The 21,742-nt window shown below is 39.9% G+C and overlaps 1 protein-coding gene across 6 annotated transcripts in view; it reads left to right on the forward strand.

The window, feature by feature from the left end:
• The window catches only part of LOC143375981 (nucleolar protein 4-like), a 139,485-nt gene that overhangs the window by 48,941 nt on the left and 68,802 nt on the right, over nucleotides 1-21,742 (forward strand). The window contains exon 2 of one of the 6 annotated variants that reach the window (XM_076825743.1): nucleotides 1,260-1,337. The exons of 4 other annotated variants lie outside the window; for them this stretch is intronic. The gene's annotated coding sequence lies outside the window, so the exon portion shown is untranslated. Of the gene's footprint in view, nucleotides 1-1,259; nucleotides 1,338-16,864; nucleotides 17,056-21,742 lie in introns of those variants that run through there. One more of the 6 variants, XM_076825744.1, reaches the window with a different exon arrangement.

A 21,742-nucleotide genomic window follows, 5' to 3' on the forward strand; every position in this document is an offset into this window, starting at 1 on the left:
AATCCTGCCGATCCTCACCGTTACTTTGACCAGTCACGAGCAACCGTGACCACCAGCAGCTCCGCGACGAAACTGCACGAAATCGCTGCACTCCACGGCTGCAATTTAGAACGCAACCTTTGCATGCGTCTAAATCCCACGCTTTTGCATATACACGCTTCTTTTAGGGAGATCTAGGAACATTTTTTGGTACCGTGGGTTTAGATCCAATCATGAAAATTAGACGGGTTTATAATTAGGTTTATAGCAGCATATCGCTGTACTTTGTTTTTGTATAATTCATATTTGATACGATAATTTCGAAAAGGGAAGAAGTCAAATTTTTGACAACAGGTATTCATTCTTTTTGTATTTTCCGCTTCTTCAGAACTTGGTTCGCCGTTTTCTTTGGGAAGGTGGCAAATTTTCGTCCTTTAACAAGGGCGTCCGCAGACTTTTTTGGACGGGGAGGGGTGACTTTGAGAAACAGTAAAAGTAAACATTTAAATTTTAAAATATTCACTTTTTAGTATGAACTTAATAAAGATTAGTTTTTAAAAATAAGCGATTTTTTACTATGGCTCTAAAGGGACCAAAGATTTAGGTTCCACCAGATTTCAAGAATTTTTTTGAAGCTTTCACAAGTTCGCCTATAACAGGGCGTCAAGAATGTACAGAACAGGACTTGTAATCCTGATTATATTTTTCATTTTAAACAAGCTGTCATCTGAGTTTTTTATTAAAACTTAGTATGATGTGTTTGAGTTTGTTTGTATTGGTTTGTATTGACTTCCTATTAATTTTTCAGTTCTAAGTCAAATAACATGTTTTATAATAATTAATCGTCCGTACACTTTATGCTCTTAAATAGTTCCTCGGATTCCCTGTTCGATATCCTATATTTCGAAACGGGGATAAGTCGAAATAAAAGAAAAATGAAATTTGACCACCTTAACGATTTTTAAAGTCAATGAAATTTTACTGAACACAAGATACCTAATTGACGAGTACAAGCGAGTTTGATTGTTCTAACCTTTAATTGTATGAACATTAATCTTTTGTTTCATTTTCTGTAGTATTAGTTTTTGAGGACCTATCCTCTTTTCGAAAATTATCTATTCATTTACAGCTGTCTTTATTTTTTTTTATATTTTTTGTTATGATTGACTTGAATTTTAGGGAAGATTAGATTTTTTAAATAGATTTCTTTCTTCTTTCTTCTGTATTTATTATAATACAATACTTTGTCTAATGTAAAATATTTTTTTGTTTCTCTACAGGTGAGTCTCGATCGCTGACACACTGTGTATAGAATTTCGACATGTGGATGCAAATTGAAGAGAAACACGATATTTAAGGTATTTTCCAGTTCCGTTCTATGAAATTTTATTGTACCATCGTACCTGTTATTATTATTAACCCTTCGTTGGCACACCTCTTTTTTGCATCGAATTTGACATACTGGGTGGCTCACACCCACATCAATTTTTGAATGACTACCATTCTCATCTAAAGAATGCAATCGTTATGAAACAAATCATGGGCCAATTTCAAAGTCTCTTAAATCTATTCCAGTTATATCTATCACAGTTATAGTAAAAAATTCTAGATTATCATACGTCGAGAAAAAATGTAAAAAATCTTAAAAAAAATGTAACTTTCTCTAACTTCAATATTAGAGGCTAAAAATCTGAGAGTTGTTCAGATATAATATTTTGAGAAAAAAAATAGTTTGTAAGTCGACTTTGGGGAAAGATATTTATTTTGCATATACAAGAAGGTAGGGTAATTCAGTAATTGAAAAAATGGAGATATTTCACGAATATCCGCGATATTCTACGTATTAGAAAAAGGAACAGAGCTTCAAATTAGTCAAAATCAGCTTATGGGTGGCTCACACCCAGACCGTCAACGAAAGGTTAATTGTATTCTGGTGACTTTAAAGGCGCTTACAAGGTTTATTGAGATACATAACAGTACAAATAACTATCTACTTTAATTTTCATTCCTTGTTCTTTTTAGCCTGTAAAAATTCTAATCTTGAGCGTTTAAACTAAATTTTTACTTATTTCAATATGAAGCCTCTCCAAGAAGCTGCCCATCAATAGAATTCATTTAATTTGAATCCTTCGGATAGCTACACTTTTGGTGTCGATCATAAGCCTTTTAAATTCCCCAGAAATTAATTCAGCCTCGCAGAACATCAACAAAATTATCATATTCAATATTCCATCTACGAATTCCTTACCTAAAACTACATTCTTTTTCAACTTCACTTTCTAAATACACTGGCCGAACCTCAAAAGCGTCATCATCCCCCTCCACTATAAACGAAAAAGTTGGTGCTTGCCATGTTCGCCACAAATTAGCACAAAAATTTCTCATTGGTGGTTCCCACAAATTCACCCAGCGCGCTCGTAACAACAGAACCAAGAATTTCATCGCGAAATTCAGTTCTACCACGCATGCACGTATACGTGGAACGTTCACCTTCCGCGCACCATGACGAGGTGCGCATTATCGCGCGTTTTTTGCAATAAGTAACGACGAGGTACAGTCGACCAGGAAGGAAACACCGTGAATCCACAGCGTCCGTCCAATTTTTCTCTCCCCTCGGTGGTAGCAGAATGATTTGGGTAGGGGGCGATCGGGAGTGCGGCAAAATTGAAAATTGCCATAATACACCGGCAGTTATGGTAATACCCGGTAATATGCTCGCGCGTGCGCGGTTATACCGCATCGTTCCCAGCTGACTTGTATGCTAAACTAACCACCAGCTCGTCCTGATGATGCACGTAACACCTAAGTTCCGCGAGCTGCTGCTGGCCGAGAGAAAGTATAGTAATCAAGGGGTCGACTACTTTCTACCGCGAAACGCCTGAAAAACTACTCCCGACTGCTCACGGTAGCCAGATACCATCTCTTTTTCTCTGCGAGGGTCCCGGGGTCGATCGAGTATCGGTCTGCGCAATATAGTCGAGGGTGACACTCGCTGTGATAATGTTCCTTTTTGTCAGGGATATTTACGATTGGATAAATTGCAAAGCCGGTTGCTGCGCACCACCTACCGCGCTAGCGTGGTCTTTAGCGTGTTCATAATTTATAACAAAATAGCCTGTCAAATTCCACTTTTCGAAATTTCGCAACGAATGAGAAAAATTCACGACCGAAATATACGCAGTGTGTCTTACTACACACTGTCAAATCTTGAAATAGATTTATTCATTGGACACAGAGAAGTTTTGACAAACCCAAAACAACTTTTTTTCGTACAGTTGAATTTCGAGGACTTTGTAACGATTTTCATTTCATTTCACTCGCCGGATGATGTATGTTTAGTACGCCAGGAAATTGCAATGAAAAAGGCAATACAGCAGAAATCAAAATTTTAAGAGTTTCAGAGTTTCAGAGCTTCAGAGCTTCAGAGTTTCAGAGTTTCAAAGTTTCAGAGTTTCAGAGTTTCAGAGTTTCAGAGTTTCAAAGTTTCAGAGTTTCAGAGTTTCAGAGTTTCAGAGTTTCAGAGTTTCAGTGTTTCAGTGTTTCAGAGTTTCAGAGTTTCAGAGTTTCAGAGTTTCAGAGTTTCAGAGTTTCAGAGTTTCAGAGTTTCAGAGTTTCAGAGTTTCAGAGTTTCAGAGTTTCAGAGTATCATAGTTTCAGAGTATCATAGTTTCAGAGCTTCAGAGCTTCAGAGCTACAGAGCTTCAGAGCTTCAGAGCTTCAGAGCTTCAGAGCTTCAGAGCTTCAGAGCTTCAGAGCTTCAGAGCTTCAGAGTTTCAGAGCTTCAGAGTTTCAGAGTTTCAGAGTTTTAGAGCTTCAGAGCTTCAGAGCTTCAGAGTTTCAGAGTTTCAGGGCTTCAGAGCTTCAGAGCTTCAGAGCTACAGAGCTTCAGAGCTTCAGAGTTTCAGAGCTTCAGAGCTTCAGAGTTTCAGAGTTTCAGAGTTTCAGATTTTCAGCGTTTCAGAGTTTCAGAGTTTCAGAGTTTCAGAGTTTCAGAGTATCAGATTTTTAGGGCTTCACTGTTTCAGGGTTTCAGAGCTTCAGAGCTTCAGAGCTTCAGAGCTTCAGAGCTTCAGAGCTTCAGAGCTTCAGAGCTTCAGAGCTTCAGAGCTTCAGAGTTTCAGAGTTTCAGAGTTTCAGAGTTTCAGAGCTTCAGAGCTTCAGAGCTTCAGAGCTTCAGAGCTTCAGAGCTTCAGAGCTTCAGAGTTTCAGGGCTTCAGAGCTTCAGAGCTTCAGAGCTTCAGAGCTTCAGAGCTTCAGAGCTTCAGAGCTTCAGAGTTTCAGTTTCAGAGTTTCAAAAATTTCAAAACTTTCAAAATTTTCAAAAATTTCAGAACTTCAGAATTTCAGAATTTCAAAATTTTCAGAATTTCAAATATTTCAGGATATCAGAATTTCAAATATTTCAGGATATCAGATTTTCAGAATATCCCATTTCGTGCGAGCACCATGCTTTCCTCTAAAAGTACCTACTATCGACTCGCATCGTTCCTTCGTCCAGAGTTCCAGCATCTCCGCGTTTAAAATCTATCGCGGATCCGCGCACGTTCGCCACGCTCTTTCATCGTCAAAACTGGCTGGGGAGGGTAACGAATTAGCCCCGACAGCCGCGATTAATCGCGCGAGTCCTCGCGTCAGCCTTATTCCGCGTGCGAGTGCATCATTCACGGTCCCCGTCGCTGTACTGACGCCTTTCCATTATCGCCGCCAGTCGGAGATAAGTTATCGCGGCCTAACATCATCGATCTGGTCGCTTTGCATTTCGATTACGCGGCTCGAGAGGGATGCGGCCGCTGTCGTTGGCTAACTGACGCATAACCGCGGCCTAGATGCAGCCGTGGCTCCGTTGCATCTCGCAGCGGGCTAATTGAAATCTACGACTTTGAACTTCGCCGTCGGGAGGGGTGCGCGGAGGGATATTAACGAGCCCGCGTAATGCACGCAGCGCGCCAATAACGGGCGATTTGTCGCCCGATCGCTAATCACTGATTACGCGTGTCTCGGTTAACCGTGACGCGAGTTTCTTCGAGTGATTTGTGCGCCCGCTGCCGCGCGCGGACGCGCATTCGTCCTGGTAAATCCTGTTACCGTAACTTCCTGCACGGTTTTTTGGGGTGCGAGGGTTTGATCGTGTTTGCCGTGGCTTGGAGCACCTTTGTTTTTAAGTAATAGAGTTTTTAATCATTTGGTCTGGCTACGTGTACGTTCGCAATGGTAAATCTGGTTACCCTGACTTCGTATATAGTTTTTTGGGATACTGGTGTTTGATTGTGTTTGTAGTAGTTTGGATCACGTTTGTGTTTAAATGGCGAAGTTTCGAATCGTCGGTTAGACTGTATTTTGGATATTGATTCGCTGACAATGTTAACCCCCCAACGACACACTAAATTTTAGAAAAACGTTAATAAATTACAACCTTTTTTATGCTTCTATTTTACTATATAAATGTTTATAAACTGCCATGAAACACGGTTTTCGAAAAAAGGGTTTATTTTTTATTCTATCGAAGGTAATATTGCGAAGGTGGCATTTTGAGAATGTTAGCAAAAAACGTAACATTACCGAGGTGGATATTAAGGGGTTAAATCTTGTTATCGTGAATTCTTGTATAATTTTCACAGTGGCAGAATTGGTTGTGGGTGGTTTCAAGTTGTGCTTATGGTGGGTTGAAACATCTTTATGTTTTGAGGGTGAAACTTTGAATCATTTGATCTGGCTGTTTTCAGGATGTAAATTTGTCATGGTAAATGGTATTTAAAGAAATTTGGCAGAAGGTTTTTGATAATGTAAAAGCATTTAAGGTAGCTCCTACCCAACTATGTTAGCCAAATCAGAGTTGAGTAATAAACAATAAATATAAAATGGTATGATACTATAGAAATAATAATAATAATTTTTAACATCGTGTATATATATTTTAAAAAATTCAATGTTAATATAAATAGTTGTAATGCGAAAATAGTACATTAAATTGGTTAGCGTAGTGAATTGGAGCAGCAGATCTGACAACGTCGCACTCATTTGGAGCGTCTTTTATAACCAAAATGTCAGAAAAACTGTTCATATGAATTTGAATCGTCGTTCGCTATTTAAATGTCTAAACATATCGACTGTGCGACGTTGCCACGTTGACTGCTCTTACGTAGTTTCTAAAAAATCTTCACGTAAACCTATTTTTCATGGGCATTTACGAAGAAACCATGTGGTCAGTTTTGCATAAAAATTTATAAATTCATTTCCTAACATTTCGATGTACTTTTGTGCCAATTTTGGTACACTTCTTGACTATAGTTTTCCCGTTTCAAGAGAAAAACTGAAACTATAACCCTCTTTTTTTCGACTCTGCCACATGCCACTGTGGTAAAATGCATCAACTTTAATTAACAATTTCTCGATAACTATGTGGTAAATCGATTTTAAACTTTGCACAAGGGTTCCTTGTATTCCAAATTAGTTTCGAACGAAATTTGAAAGAATTCTTGAATTTAGTGGATTATCCAGGAACTACCTTAAAGAGTTGGTTCTTTGAGGGAGTGGAGAATATTAGGACGGCCTTAGGCTGGGTGTCCATGCTTCTTCTGGAACCCTTTTGAACATGTTCGACTCAGATAGTCCTTAGACTATCTTCTTAAAGCACACGGAGCACTCAATTAACACCTTTATTACATTCTGCACACACCCAATTAAAAATGCACCCAGTATTAACTAAGAACGTATTAATTCACTACTTACTTAATATGACAACGGTAGAATGCATATGAATTTTCCTACCAACTATTCAAACAAAATCTACAAAAATATCTGTCACGAATCACAAAGAAGTAGACAACAAAGGAAAAGATTTTCCAAATAAATAAAACTTTTCCTCGGAAATGAAAAATGTTCCAAGATTCACAGCCAGCCACCTTCGATGCACCGATCGATGCATACATAGTGCATACGCGTGCATAGTGGTGCGCCTCCAACTGCATTCGTCGCGTAACGCGTTGACTGGATCGCGGCTGCGCTCGATGATTGGACTCTCAAAGTGTGCAGCAGGTTCGCGTCAGACGGTGACGCAGGTCATCGCACATTTTTCGAACACCGAGTACATCGACCTGCCCGCGCCAGACGACGCACCGACCAGGAGTGCAATTTGCAGACAATCCGCGACGATGCAACGGTGGGGAACAAAGGGTATTTTTTTATTTACCACCCCGCTGGATCCAACGACAAGCTGAGAGCGCTACGAATCGCTGCTAGCGCCGAACGAAGCTCACGAAACACGAAGAGCTCTACAGAAGATTTCGCGTTCTCGAGAGTCTTTCAGCGACTCTTAATATTCCTAATGCCTTCGAAAGTATTTTCGACTCCCAATATTTCGCGGATTTATTTAAGTATTTTTAAATGTTTAGATCGTTAAGTTTGGGGTTTTTGAACATTGGTGACTTGAGACTGTTGAACCTTTGAAGGTTGCAGGTTCGAGTAGTATTCAAATTTTGAATAAGACTTGAAATTATTTAAAAATTTTTGAATATCTGGATTATTGCTATTTTGTTTGAATCGATTCCATTCCTCTTCCATTGCAACAATTTCGCATTGACGTTCAAAAAGGCGTTGTTAAAAAATTCTGAAAAGAAAACTGCGTTTACGTAATTTGGAAAAACGATACATCCCGCAAGCTTCGTACTCGATGATGCATGACGGCGTTACGTCAGGTGAGTCGTTGTGAATGCTGGTCTCTTGGATGACTGTGGCGTTCGAAATTTATGAAAACTGTCACGGCTGATTAAATACGCGCCACCTGGAAATTTGCTTCGCGCAGCACCTTTGTTTCTTTATAAAAATCGGGGCATGGTAAGCATTTCGTGGCTTTGCTTAATTTTTGTTAAAATTCTTGTTTTATTGCGAATTCAAGGAATAGTATGCAATCTGCAGACAATAATAGAAATGGAATAATTAATTCAGTAGCACGAGTTCCATATTAATTTTTGTAGCAGCTGGTTTGTATTTTTCTGAGTAGCTGCATTTTAATCATTTTGCAAGTTAGAAAATTTGCCATAGTTGTAGTAATTTCTAAGTTATGCAATTTCTAAGTTGTGCAACATAATTCGTACAAAAATCAGAAACTATGCCTTAATTTCAATAAAAATCACAATACAGTACTACAAATTAAAATACTCGTCTTTATTTACAATTTGCAATAAAAGCCTCACGAATTAACAAGCATTGGTGAAATTTTGAGCTCGATTTTCATTTTCAAATTTTTAGACTTTAGCAATCAATGTTGAACTCGTAACTTTCCAAATTTTTTAGTTCCCAGATTCTTAATCTCTGATATTCACGAACGATATTCTCGAGTTCCTGGATTCCCAAAATTATTAACACCTATATATTCAACGGCTGATTCGTGGATTCCCGGATCCTTAAACCACGAAGTCGATAACGTAAACCCTTCGATTCGCGATCACTCCTACTTGTTGACTCTTACTCAGGGATTTTTATAGTTGCACGAGCATACGTGGGCTCTCAAATTCACAAACACTCGAATTCAGAGACTCTCGTGTTTAGAAAATCTGCCATTCACGAATTTGTAGACTCCCACAGTACTGGAAATATTCATTGCGTCACTCTCAAATTTACCTACGCAGGATCCTATCGTGTCCAACTTATTTTGGCCACCGATTTTTGCGATAAATAAATTCTGCAATAGTATTTGCCTGGTATTAATCATAAGAGAGGTATAAGTGATAACGTTGCGGGGGATATCCGATTAGATAGACAACGTGAATAATCGAGGAATTAAGGAAAACGTCCGTTAGGTCGGGGAACAGAATATTTAATGAATTTATACGGAAAATGTAACAAAAACCTTAGCAACTAATAAACAGAAGAACAATTAATTATAAACATTAATAACTCACTTCATTCATTCTTCATTCATTCGGTAAATTACAAAGTCGCGCGCAAACAGGCATACCACAACACAAACACGAAACCCCACAACTACTCCCTATAATGTCCGTGTTACATTCTCCACCCCACATAATTTGGTGACCCCGACGTGATCTTTTTTTTTTTTAAAAAAAAAAGGGAAGTATAATGTCCGTGTTACATTCTCCACCCCACAACGTATTTACTCGAGTGATGCAATAAATATTTCCAGTACTGTAAATTCAATTATTTTCCAATTCCTGAATTCTTTTATTTACTTAACCCTTAACTGGTATCCTGGGGTCGCTCGTGAAGCACCCAAAGTTCGATGTCCAATTTTCGGTTGTCTAAGTTGGTAAACTGAATTTCTAATTAATTTTATAATAATAGTTTAACTATCTACGCTTCTATTATTTTCTACATTACCTAAGAAGAAAATATTCACAGTGGTTGCTCTAGTGTCGACTTTAAAAATTTCTGTGTCCTTTTTTATTTGGGGTCTGCCACGACCTCGGTATACCAGTCACGTTTGCCAAAAACAGTATACCAGTTAAGGGTTAATATTTTTTTAATGAAAATATTTTACGTCGTTCGCGTTACTTCGCACTAGCTGTTCGAGTCACCCGCTATGTTCCTACGAAAAGAGTAATCCTCGCAGCCCGAAAGCATCGTGCAGCAATATTTCCCCAGAAAACATCTCGAAACCGGTGTTCTCGATCAACTCGAGCGGCGTCTCAACGTTAAAGCGACACAGACCTCGTTGATCTGTTCACATAAGACGTGTAAGTGTATAAAGCGCGAGCCCCGCGAGCATTCTCACGCACACAGAACGGGGGAGACCGCATGCTACCAGCAGATGTGTTCCACCCATTCTTGCTGAGGATGCCAAGACTTCTAACAATGAATTTCGACCTCAGAAGCTCTTGCCTGACTGACTGCGGCAGTAAAAAGAGGGCATTTCGAAACTCGCAAATATTTGGTTGTCGGTGTTATGCACTTGGCTGATGAAAAGTGAGATCAATGGTCCAGCATCCACGGCGCTTCGTCGATCCTCCAGGTCTGTTGAAAAGATCTTGATGGAAGTAGTTGATCCACGAGTGGTTGCGAATTTTGGTGACTTTGAGTTTGATCTTTCGAGTCGTTGAACAGAGTGGTCACTGGGTACTGCGAGATTTTTATTTGTAAAATTTCGGAAATTTGCACGAACGTTAGATTAAAGGTGTGACAGTTTGATTCGATCTGCTAACTTTCAATGATAATTAAACTGTGCGATTGGTATTTTTTATTTTGTTGGGGTAGTAACTTGAAAAGTGACACAAAATGTCAAGCTTGAACTGATCTATAAGATTTAATTATCAGTTGCAAAAAATTCTGTATAGATATCCAGTTCAGTTTTCAAAATATGGCTGTAGTTAAAATTCGAATTTTACGATATTCGAATATCTAGGTATCCAAATCCGTGAATACCTAGTAAAATTCGAATTTTACGATATTCGAATATCTATGTATCCAAATCCGTGAATACCTAGTAAAATTCGAATAATCGAGACGTTACTTAAATATTGCTGGAACAATTATATGATAATTTTTTAGGAACTCTATCTGATAATATTATATAAATTCTTATCAATTACGATTAATATCGATACGAATTCAGCTGAGTAAACGAAACTTATGTGCTTCTCCGTATTTGTACGTTGCTTGTTTATAGCTACGATTTCATACCTTATTGTGTATGACAACATGTGCACACGAATGTACATAAACAGATAATAACGTACGCGTAGGGAGCAAGTCGTTCAGTCATTTTGTCAGATTCACAGTTTTCATGTGTGCTGATATTCATAGTGGACAATACATACACTACCGCTGGAAAATATTTGAACACTTGTTACATTTACGTTTGATAACAGAGGAAATAGAATAAAACATAACATATTTGATTATTATTTGTCTTTTTGAAATTGCTACTCCTTTTTCTTCAAACATATGCAATTTTGCTACTTTAATCCCTGGATAAGGCTGTTATTGTTACTTTTTATGACACTGTACTGTTCACATTCTAATAAGTCATAATTAATTTGTCGCTTCAAAATTGTTCAACGACATTTGAATGTTGGTAATTGTTTTGTTGGCATGAAACCATTTGCTCCACCAAAATCAACAGTTGTATCTGAGAAAGAGGAAGACTACAGCTGTCATTAACAATCGAAATGCTTTTCGAAAACCGCTTTCAAGATAACAAAATAGAATGAAAAAATTTATATGAGCTAAGAACTGTGCAAAACTGGACCACAGGCATGTGAAAAACGATCTATTTTTTCTTTCATCAAACGTACTTTCCAACAGCAAGTGATCAAATACTTTTGGACGACAGCGTGTATGTACTAAATAGAGCTGTAAGTATTCGAATAATTCGAATGATTTCGAATACGAGTAATTTATTCGAATAGTATGGAGTATTCAAATATTCGAATAATTCTGAGTAATCGAAGAATTCAAAGTGTTCGAATTCCGGATTGTACCGAATACGAATCCAAACTACTCTTTTCATATTGGCCTTTACAATCATTTATATTTCAAACGTTTGAAACATTTGAAATTTTATTAATCTTTGGTAAAGTTATACATTTTGAAACGAAAGGTATAAATTCCATTTAAATTTAGGGACGTAATGTATTTAAATCATAACGCTCATTAATAGTAATAGTAGTAATTTTATTCTTATTATTCATAGCAGCACTTATTTTGGGTGGGGAAAAACAAAAACATTAACGTTTACTGGTGCAAGGCAGCTTCTTTTTGCCATTACAATATTCCCTGCTGTAAAGAACGTACGTTCTGATACAGAACTCAGAATTATTCGAATAATTCGAGTATTCGAAAACTACCAATTATTCGAATAATATTCGAATCTTCGAACCCTCATAATTATTCGAATAATTTCGAATACGAGTAATTTATTCGAATAGTATGGAGTATTCAAATATTCGAATAATTCTGAGTAATCGAAGAATTCAAAGTAATATTCAAATATTCAAAAGCTCCTAAATATTCGAATTATTCGAATCTCAAATTCGAATACTTAAAGTATTCGAATATTCGTATCAGCCCTAATATGTACGTTCCTACGTTATCCGTAGAATGCAATTCGAATATTTCGAATTATTCGCCTAATTCGAACCCCAGTATCTGCATATTTAATTATTGAAATTATGTGGGTACTCTACTGCGTAATTGGATTTCCAGAGCTTTACTCCAAACGTAAGAACCAGGGGGGCCGTTCCTGGAAAGCAGCTCGAACATTCGAGGAGCGTTCTGTCCCCGAATAACTTTTTGGCGCGGGAGTAGTCCAGCGCGGTAAAAGTCGTAGAAAGCGAGCGATTTCCCGTGCTCCTGGGGATCTTTTTAGCGATGACTCGAGGTTTCTGCGAGCGACTTTCACACGTGGGCTTCCTGCAGTCGCGCAGCCGTCTTACCCGTCTAATTATATCTTACTTTGTTTGAGTACAACGCACCTTTCGACACGCGGCCGCCACCTCTTCTCTTTCTTCGCCCTCCCCCGACCGCTCTTCGCCTCCCCCGCAACCACGGCATCCCCTTCTCGAAGGCCGATTGGATCATGGCCAAATCGAACGAACCGCTCGTTAAGTCGAACCGCGAATTAGGCAAATTTGCCTTCCAGAAGGCGATCGGTTTGATAACGATGTGGGGAGTACCACGTCGCTCGTCGAGCAGACGCTCTTCCTCTTCCTTTTATTCGGCTGTCTGCGCAGTATCTTGTCTCTTGGTTGCATTCGTTGTTCGAAGGTTCCGCGAGATGAGATCACGATCGAGGTATTTGATTTGGGAGTCATTGGGTGCGTTGAGCGGACTCAACCGCTACGTAGCCGCTCAGTAGCCACTCACTGATTTCCCGCTGAACGCTACCGCTAGGTTGCTCACCGCTCAACACGTTTAGTGAGCGGTCGCCTTTTTTTCGAGCGTAGATAAACAACTCCGCTACTGTTACGGAACGTGTTGAGCTGCTACAAATATCGCTACCCTCCCAAGTGTCGTTCAGCGGAACCAGGACCTAACCCAGACCCAGAGTTAACCCAGAAATAACCTAGACCTAACCCAGACCCAGACCTAACACAGACCTAACACAGATCTCACCCAGACCTAACCCGGACCCAGACTGATTACCGTTAAGCTCAGTGAGGGCTACTGAGCGGCTACGCAGCGATTGAGTCCGTTGAACGCACCCAGTGTTGGTACCCCACTGGCAGATATAGTTGAAGCAAAGTATCGGGAACCCCCGTTTAGGAGTATGGTTTAACATGGCGGGTGTTGTCAAACATTTTTGGTAGTATTTAGTGCGATTTTTGGCAGTGTTTGGTCATAGAAGGTGTACCTGATGCTTTTGAAGAAATACTCGTTTAGGGGATTCGTGGTTGTGGAGTTTGACTCATGAAAGCTGGGATTTGGAATGGTTTCGGGATATTTGAATTAGATTTATATTATAGTTGGAAGAAATTCAAGTGAATGATGCATTTATTCTTGAGGAGAATCAACCTGGGATGCCTTTTTCTGATTTACTTCAATGCCCAGAAGACCCAAAGGCCTGTTCACTTTCAGCGACACAAAGTTTTAGCTCTTTAAGGCCCCATGCCCAAAATGTAACACATCTATTTTATTCCCGTGAGTCCTAGGTACAGGATGCATATCCAAACACAACGTTTTCGGTACGTGAGCATCCCCCCAAGTTCATATTTTATACAGGGTGTATCTTAACGCGTGGGACCCGCGATGTGGGAAAACTATGCCTTATCTGACCTTGGCGTCGAGTTATAACCCTCTTTGTACTTCAATTACTCTTAATGGCAAGCAGAGATGGTGTAACTGATTCTACTAAATGTTTGTATAACTCTGTGCAATTATTGGATTTGTTTGCCGTAATGGGAATTTAACAGGTTAACTTTCTGTGAATTTGTTAAGCAATCAATTCAGTGATGTGTTGGAAGAAGTTCCACTTGATGTCTTACGTCGCGTGTGGTTTATGCTTGTGGTTTATTAAAGTTTTTTTAGATAATCTGCAACGCGACGACTGCAGGCTTGCACTCAATGCGAAGGAGACTATTTCGAACATTTCCTATAAAGGTAAGCAGTTGCGCAATACTGGAGTACAAAAATAGCTACAAGTCGAAAACAAGGTCAAATAGGGCACATGTTTGTTTTAACTTTTTCATCGTTTTCTTTGTCTCTCGTTCACCGTTCAAGTGGATCCCACATGTTAAGATACACCCTGTATAAACACTTGCGTATAGCGATAAAAAGCCCCACACACTTTCATTCTTCCTGAATTTCTGCCAATTTAATTCACACTAGCTACAATAAATTTCTCGACGAATTATAATAATTTATTATTAAATGTCTTTATTGCACCATTGCAATTACAAATATGACTACAATGGCGAATAGGCGAGGCTCACAAGGGAAGATCCTGAACCCGAAAATAAAAAAAAATTCTGAAACTTTGTGAACATGTAGGGGATTTCCTCCTGATTATAACGCAATTTTTGTTTGTTGCCAAAATTCACTCCAAAGGGGTGAAATTAACCCCTGAAAATTCGGCTATTTTCCGGTTTTCTGTTATAACTCGCAAACTGTAAGAGATTGAAAAAAAATTTCAAGACAAAAGTTACTTCTTTTAATTAGATCTACCATTTGGGGAAAAAATATGTTACAGTTATAACACAAAATCAGAAAATAACCGGATTTTCAGGGGTCAATTACACCCCCTTAGAGTGAATTTGGGCAGCAAACAGAAATTGCGTTGTAATCAAGAGGAAATTCTCTACATATTCACAAAGTTTCAGAACTTTCGGGTTCGGGATCTTCCGTTGTCAGCATAACTGCTGCTCTACAACCTAACCTAAAAAGACGCTTCGGACAATACATAAAGAATTTAGAAAGGAAGAACAGATTGGGTAACGGTGAGAGGATGAAAAAACGAACACTGTGTTTAAAGAAAGTAAACGACAACAGAGAACGTATATTAGGAGAAATGAAATTATAATAATAGGAGGATGCGTGGCAGCGGCGGATTTAACAGGTGGCCGATGAGCAGTTGCCGCCTGGGCCCTTGCTCAGAAGCGCCCCACAGGGTCCCATCCCCCCAAAAAGGGAGATCTTTTTGTTCCCATAATTTTCATACCACACGCGCGTAAATTTATTTGTAATTCTGCTATATATACAGGGTGTCCCAGAACGTTTGCCACCTTGGCATTTCCCCTTACATCCGCCACTGATCTGTGAGAAAAGCCAGAATGTGTAGGAAAACCAATAAAGGGTTAAGGGATCAGTCCACTGTGAACTCGTGAAAAATTGTCATTTTTTAGGATTTATTTTTTAGTAAACGGAACGTCCAACGTAAATAATGTTTTGTCTACTTATTAATACACTTATTGACAGTATAAAAAAAATCTATTTTAATTTGTAACTGTTTTTTTTTTAAATATATATCACACTAATGTGAGCGCCTGGAGAAAGCGATGCAGTGCTGGTGCAGGTGATTCCGGGAGAATGACGCATTTGAAACAAAAAATTCAAAGTGCGTTGTAATCATTATGAGTGTGGTTATCGCTGGAACGAGGATTATTTTTACTGCTAAAAAATTAACATTGGGGCGGAGGTTTGAAGTTTAAGTGTCGGAAGACAGTGAATTTTTCAATCATTTTGCCTTGTAAAAAGTACGAAATGGTTAATCCAAAAAGGTTTCCGTGGTCCCGGTCATAGCCACTGATGTGCTGAATAACGTGTAAAAATTTCAAACTAATTGGTCAAATAGTTTTTTGGAATCACCTACACCAGTTGATAAAATGTTGCTTTGAGACAATCGCGTTTTAACTTTTAAATCAAATTAAAAAAATTCTTTAAATTGTTTTTGTATAACATAAGAGTAGCTTAATAAATACCAAAAAGATTTATTGCATCACATGTTGTATCTACGCAGAAAAAAATCATTAAAAACAGCTTAATTCTTCAAACCGTCACAGTGGACTGACCCCTTAAAGCACTGCTGTCCAAAAGCTATGACACCCAAAGCCACTATTCACCCTAAAACTTCGACACCTACATTCAATTCACCACCAAAAAAGAAGAACCCCACCGAAAGTAGACTCCCACTCCCCTCCCCAGCGTCTTCGAGTCGCCACCGGCGACGTTCCGCGGGTAATCATCCCGCGAACCCGTTACCCGGCGTCCCAGCTGTTCACCGTTTCATTAGAAAATCGCGTTGCGCCGCGGCGCAGTGTCCTGGTCAGCAGGCACGTCTAGAGGACACCGAGAAACATCCCGCGCGACCCGCTTTCTCCGTTTCGTCCGCCTGCTCGCGGAGGGGGGGGGGGGGAGGGGAAAAAAAGCCACGCTGTGACCCACTACCCTCGTGACTCGGATCCCTACCCCCGCGTAAAAAAAAAAAAAAAAAACGCGGATGATGAGACGGCAGGCCGCGGCGGCGAAGGGTGTGTGGAGGAGGGGTCGAAGCGTTTAACGAGTCCGCCGCACGAGAACGCGAGGAATAAAATGAGCAACTAATCGATAGCAGTTCATTGAGTTTCGGGCGTGCACGCGCGTCACGTCTCCCCCCCCCCCTCTCCCCGCAGCCGCGCGAATTTATCCGCCCTCCCCTCTGCAGCCCCCGCTTGTTCAGACGAGGAGAGTCTACTTTCCCCTACCGCTGACCCTTCAATCGCTCCCGCTCCCTTCCGCCTCCCCTTCCCTAGCCCGTTTCGCGGGCGATCGGTGCACGCTGACGGCGTCGACGTGCTCCGGCGTCCCTCGTGCGCCACTGACGCCGCGTGACGCGCGCCTCCGTTCGAAGGGCGACGGGGGAGGGTCACGTGGGTTATCTTTCGCGGTTCGCGCGAGGCTGCGTGCGCATCTTACGTGCGCGTCAGTCACCGCGGCGGGTACAACGGCGGTCCACCCTTTGTGGCTAGCCAAGTTTCTACTCCTTCAATGCCTCTCTTTTGTTAGCCTGTCTTGTGCTCCAAGCGTGTTGTTGGTGAAGTGGCGTGGAATAGACCGTTGTTTGACGGACGGCATTACCGGTGATCGATGCTTCGTACTTGCAGCGCGGCGCTGGTTTTTCTGCGGCAAAAGTATGATTAGGACGTGCAGGTACGCGATGAATCTCTGTGAATGTTGAGTTTTAGTAGAATCGGATGATTTTGGAGGCAGGGCTCAGGGATTTGAGGACATTCAACGTCGAGGCGGGCAAGCTCTCAGAAGGGCACTTCGGTAACTCGAAAATTCTGATTTTTTTCAACTTGCAGGTTTACAAGTGTTTTCGGATTTTTCTGAATATTTTGAAAAATATAATGGATATAAGAAAATTGTTGCAGTGAAGAGTTAATGGTATTTTATGCTCTATGAAACTGTGGAATCAAATTGTTTAAATTTTAGAGGAAGGCCTTTTATTTAAACTATAAATTTTCAACAATTTGATTGCATAGTTTTATACAGCGTAAAAAGCATTAAATTTTCGTTCTAACAATGTTGTTATGTCTACTGTAATTATAGTTCAACTGGCAAGATGTACAGGAAAGTAAGAAACACAGGTTAACCTGTTTTAACCCTGAAAAACCAAAAAGTAGAAGAAAAAAATGTCTGATACTTCTATCAAAGTTCCCTAAAGGGACTGCAAAGTTTGAAAAGAAAATTAAATTTTCGGGTTACTGTTTTTAGGTTTCAATGGTTATGAATTCATTCCCATTAATAGCACGCATGTGAATGTAAAAAGATTATCGAGTTAATGAATATTTTTAAGGATTGCCATTGCAAATTTTTTAATTTTGGACCGAGGGGCATGAATAGAACTCGCTTGATAGTAAATCGGTTATTTTCAAGAATCTTTATATTAATTGATTTTGCATCAAGGTAGTAGAATAGTAAAATGATTTACAATGAATTTTCATAATTAACTTTACGATATTAGAATGACTTTCTGTTTTAAATAATATATAAGCAGTTCTTGTGTATCACATGGAAGAGAACATTTTGTAAAGTATTGTTTCTTGATGGAATAAATCGTGATAGAGCTTTGAAATTAAATGGAATTACTGATTTGATAAGCTTTTGGTTAACGAAGCCTAATTTTGCACAAAGCAGTTTTCAGAGTAGTACAGTATAATTAATGTACAGGAGAGCATGATTGATCTGTCCGAAATGAATGCAAGAGTGTAGCAAAGTAGAAAGCAAGGGGATAGGGATTGTTCGTGGTCAGACGCGCTCCGCGAACTATATGCCCGTAACTACATTTCCTCCTAACTTACGACGCGTACATTATTTGAAAAAAAATTTCGAGCAAAAGTTATTCCGACTGATTACGATTTCAAAAATACGCAAAAATTTGACAATATTTCTTTTAACATTCTTAAGTTACACCACCGCTTATCCTTTTAGAAGCAGCACAATTTCTGCCCCACTTGATACGAAAGTCTTTACTAATTACACCAATGGAATTACAATAAAGAAAATAATGCAACTAAACCCAACGCACCTCTTTCAATCACAAATCCATACACAGTTAAAACACTATCATTACTTGTATCGTTCTATCTCCAATCTCCAGAACTCATTACACTCGGCATTCTCAAAGAAACTCGCTAAAACCTAAACAGAAAGTAACTTTCCCCAGATCCTAGCCGTTCTTCAGATGCTTAGACTTTGAAAAAAATCTGAAAACATCGAGTAGATACCCTTCACTCGTTTCTGCTTAACTGCAGTCTCTCTGCTCAATTTGTCCCTTCTTTTCACGTTTGGATCCGTAAATACTCGGCATAATACGATGCTGAACACGGTCGCCGTTAATCGAGTGCGCTTGGTGTTGAAACAACAAGTTAATCCGTTTATTAAGTCGGCTGGTCGGACGCGTACGTCTTTCTATTTGACGAGTCCGCGTTGGACTCGGCGAGATCAGCGCGATTGATGAAGGAGACCTTGAATATGACGGGACGGTTTGTTAAACCAGGAATGTGTGGGACTTCGTTACGGTGTTCTGGTTCCATTACCAACGGCTGGAACCTCGTCAATGACTTAACACCGAGGAGGGGCTTGCGCGCGAAGCCTCTCCGGGTCGAAACTTTCATCTGGATCTCCTCTGTCGGATGTTTAGCCTTGTTAATAAGTCAAGCTATGCTAATACTTGTCAGGTGTTCATGCAGCTCTAGCAGACTGTCCCCCCGCTTCCCCGAGAAAGAAGCCGTGAATTCGAACTCGATTGATAGTTCCAGCGATAAAGACCGTAAGAAAATCGTACACTTTGATAGCTCGTATTTTTTAAACAAACTCAAAGCCAGCAAAGTGATGACTTAAACCCCCCCTAATTTCGCGTGGACTATATCACGTTTCAATTTCATCGAAATTCTTCGCTGCAAGTCTGAAATATTCTGAATTTTTCCGTAAATGGGCGAAACTTGCGATTTTTGACGTTTCGTATTTTTTTTCTCACGAATTCGAGACCAACTGAATGATGACTTAAGCGCTCTCCAAATTCACGTGGATTACAGGATATTTAAATTTCATCGAAATCGATTTGGTTTGGAACGGCACGAAAGTGTGCCGATAGGGAAGAAGCGCTTGGATTTTGAATTTATTGGCATCACACTGTCACGTCCTGGGTGGTGGGGGGTAGAGGACAATGACGAGAAGGGAGTTTTTTTCTTGCCCCGTCGCCTCCAACGTACCCTCGCGCCCTAAGGCCGGCCGGATTACGTCGCAATGGAGTAAAACTGTGCGGGGGGCAGATTGGCGATTTTTGAGGATCGAGGAGGAAAAGAAGAGGTGTGTTTCGTCTTGGAACCGCCAGCCAGACTCATCAGTAGGGCTATAGCTGGCGGCCCCTGCCCTAGACACGCACGGGGACACAGAGGATATGATTTTGGAACTTGTATATATACGAATGATATTGAGAGATAGTACTAGCGAGAAAGATTAGAGACCTCTGGTGACGCTCGTTGACACTAAGTCACGCGGTGGGGCCGCGACTTGTCACAACACAGCGACTATTTTTTTCATTTTAGCGTGCTTTCGATTTTTCTTTCCTTTTTTTGAATCTTCGATAGGCGTTGGTTCAGGTGAAATTGTTAAATTTTCTAATTTTCTTTTAGATAACTTCGCGCAGTGAAGCTTATACTTCCATTTTCCCTCGGAGGGGGCAAAAAGAAGGCCAGACGCTGACATGCCCGAGCCACTAAAAATTTAAGCCTCCGTCGTAACTCCGCCAGCCGTTATAGCGCTGCAGCGCTGATCGTCCCTCGCAAACTGCCTCGCGATCGCGTCGTTTATGCGACAGTTACCGCGACCTGGCGCGGAGAGGTGCTTCAAAAGCGTGTAAGTTAGCGTCGCGGCGTACACAATGGCTTCAAAGGGGAACGAGAGTCCTGTGTATGCGTCGTGACTAGATGAAGCCATTTTTCACGCGTTCCTAAGGACGAGATCTGCGCTTGTGAGTTTCTTTATTTTAATGTGTCTCTTGGGTTTTGGCAGGGAGAAATAGAGCGTTAAAGTATTCTGACGGTAGAAAAAGAAAAGCAAAATATGAGGTACGAAGGTGGAGAGAAAGTATGATAATAAAATAATAAAATAAATAGAGAAATAGGTGCTGCTGATTTTGGAAAACTCTAGTGTTTTATTTGATAAGTTAGTAATTAGTTAATTTTTGTAAAATTTGTCTGAGGCTTCAAGGACTTTTGTAGAAGGTTCTTTTTAAAAAGTTTACATTTTTATGAAATCGTATTCTTCAGGAAAGTATTACTTCCATTTTTAAAGCCTTTTTGTCTTCTACACCTGTTTATTTTTACCACGCAATAATTTTGCTTCATACTATGACAAATCGTTGTACATATGTATATTACACGCTCGATTTAATCACATTCACATCTGACTCCATGTTTCACTCATATTTTGAATATAAAGTAAGAATTCTGCATTAAATGTAACATTACGTTATTCTAACCTATAAATCTACCTGTAAGTAGAATGAGCACAGTTATATTACGACCAAAGCGGACTAATCCTTTTCTACTTAACGCAGCACGTATTGTCTGTAGAAAATCTAGCTTAATCTATTTTCAACCGTAATGCCCTGTATTAAGCCCTGTGCCCACATGTGCAATAGGACACACTTGTGTCATTTATTAGGTTGGGTCACATACAGCAACTGGATGCTATTCGAGGACCTTTGAGAAAAAGATACAAAAATCATTGGTATAGTTATTACTAGTAACTTTACATTGCAATATTGCAACACAAAATACCTACCGTGCCATATCAAAGTTTAATACACCCACTATACAATTATGTGCATCACTTTTCTACTCCCAATACATTTTGTGGTAGGTTAATTCGTGTCAAAGCTGAAAACTCGATTTTTCTCGCAACACCTACATAGAAGAACTAACAGAATCCCCCAAACTTTGCAAAAATTAATCTCCTGTGAAAAAAAAGTTTAAGAAAATATTCCATGTAAAAACTGTAACCACTCGAAGTCCCAGCTGATTCGAATTATTATTAATATTAAGCATCTTTATTGCACAAACAAAATAAGCAAGGGAAAATAAAAGAAGAAAAAGACTATCGCAGAAGCTAGGTTCAGTCTAAAGACTGTTTCCCAACCTAACCTAAAAATCGTTCCCTCTTCCTTGATCTTGCCAAACAAGACGCTAATTTCCAAATCGCAGAAAACACACAGCTGGTCTTGTAAATGCACATTTGAAGACTGAATCCCCCTCGATCCCCCGCCTCCTTAATCTATCTTCTTAAGCAAAACGCGCGTGAAAAGAGCTTCTCGACTCCCGCGGTCGCG

Source organism: Andrena cerasifolii, chromosome 13 (genome assembly GCF_050908995.1).
Source record: "Andrena cerasifolii isolate SP2316 chromosome 13, iyAndCera1_principal, whole genome shotgun sequence".
NCBI classification, from domain to species: Eukaryota; Metazoa; Arthropoda; class Insecta; order Hymenoptera; family Andrenidae; genus Andrena; species Andrena cerasifolii.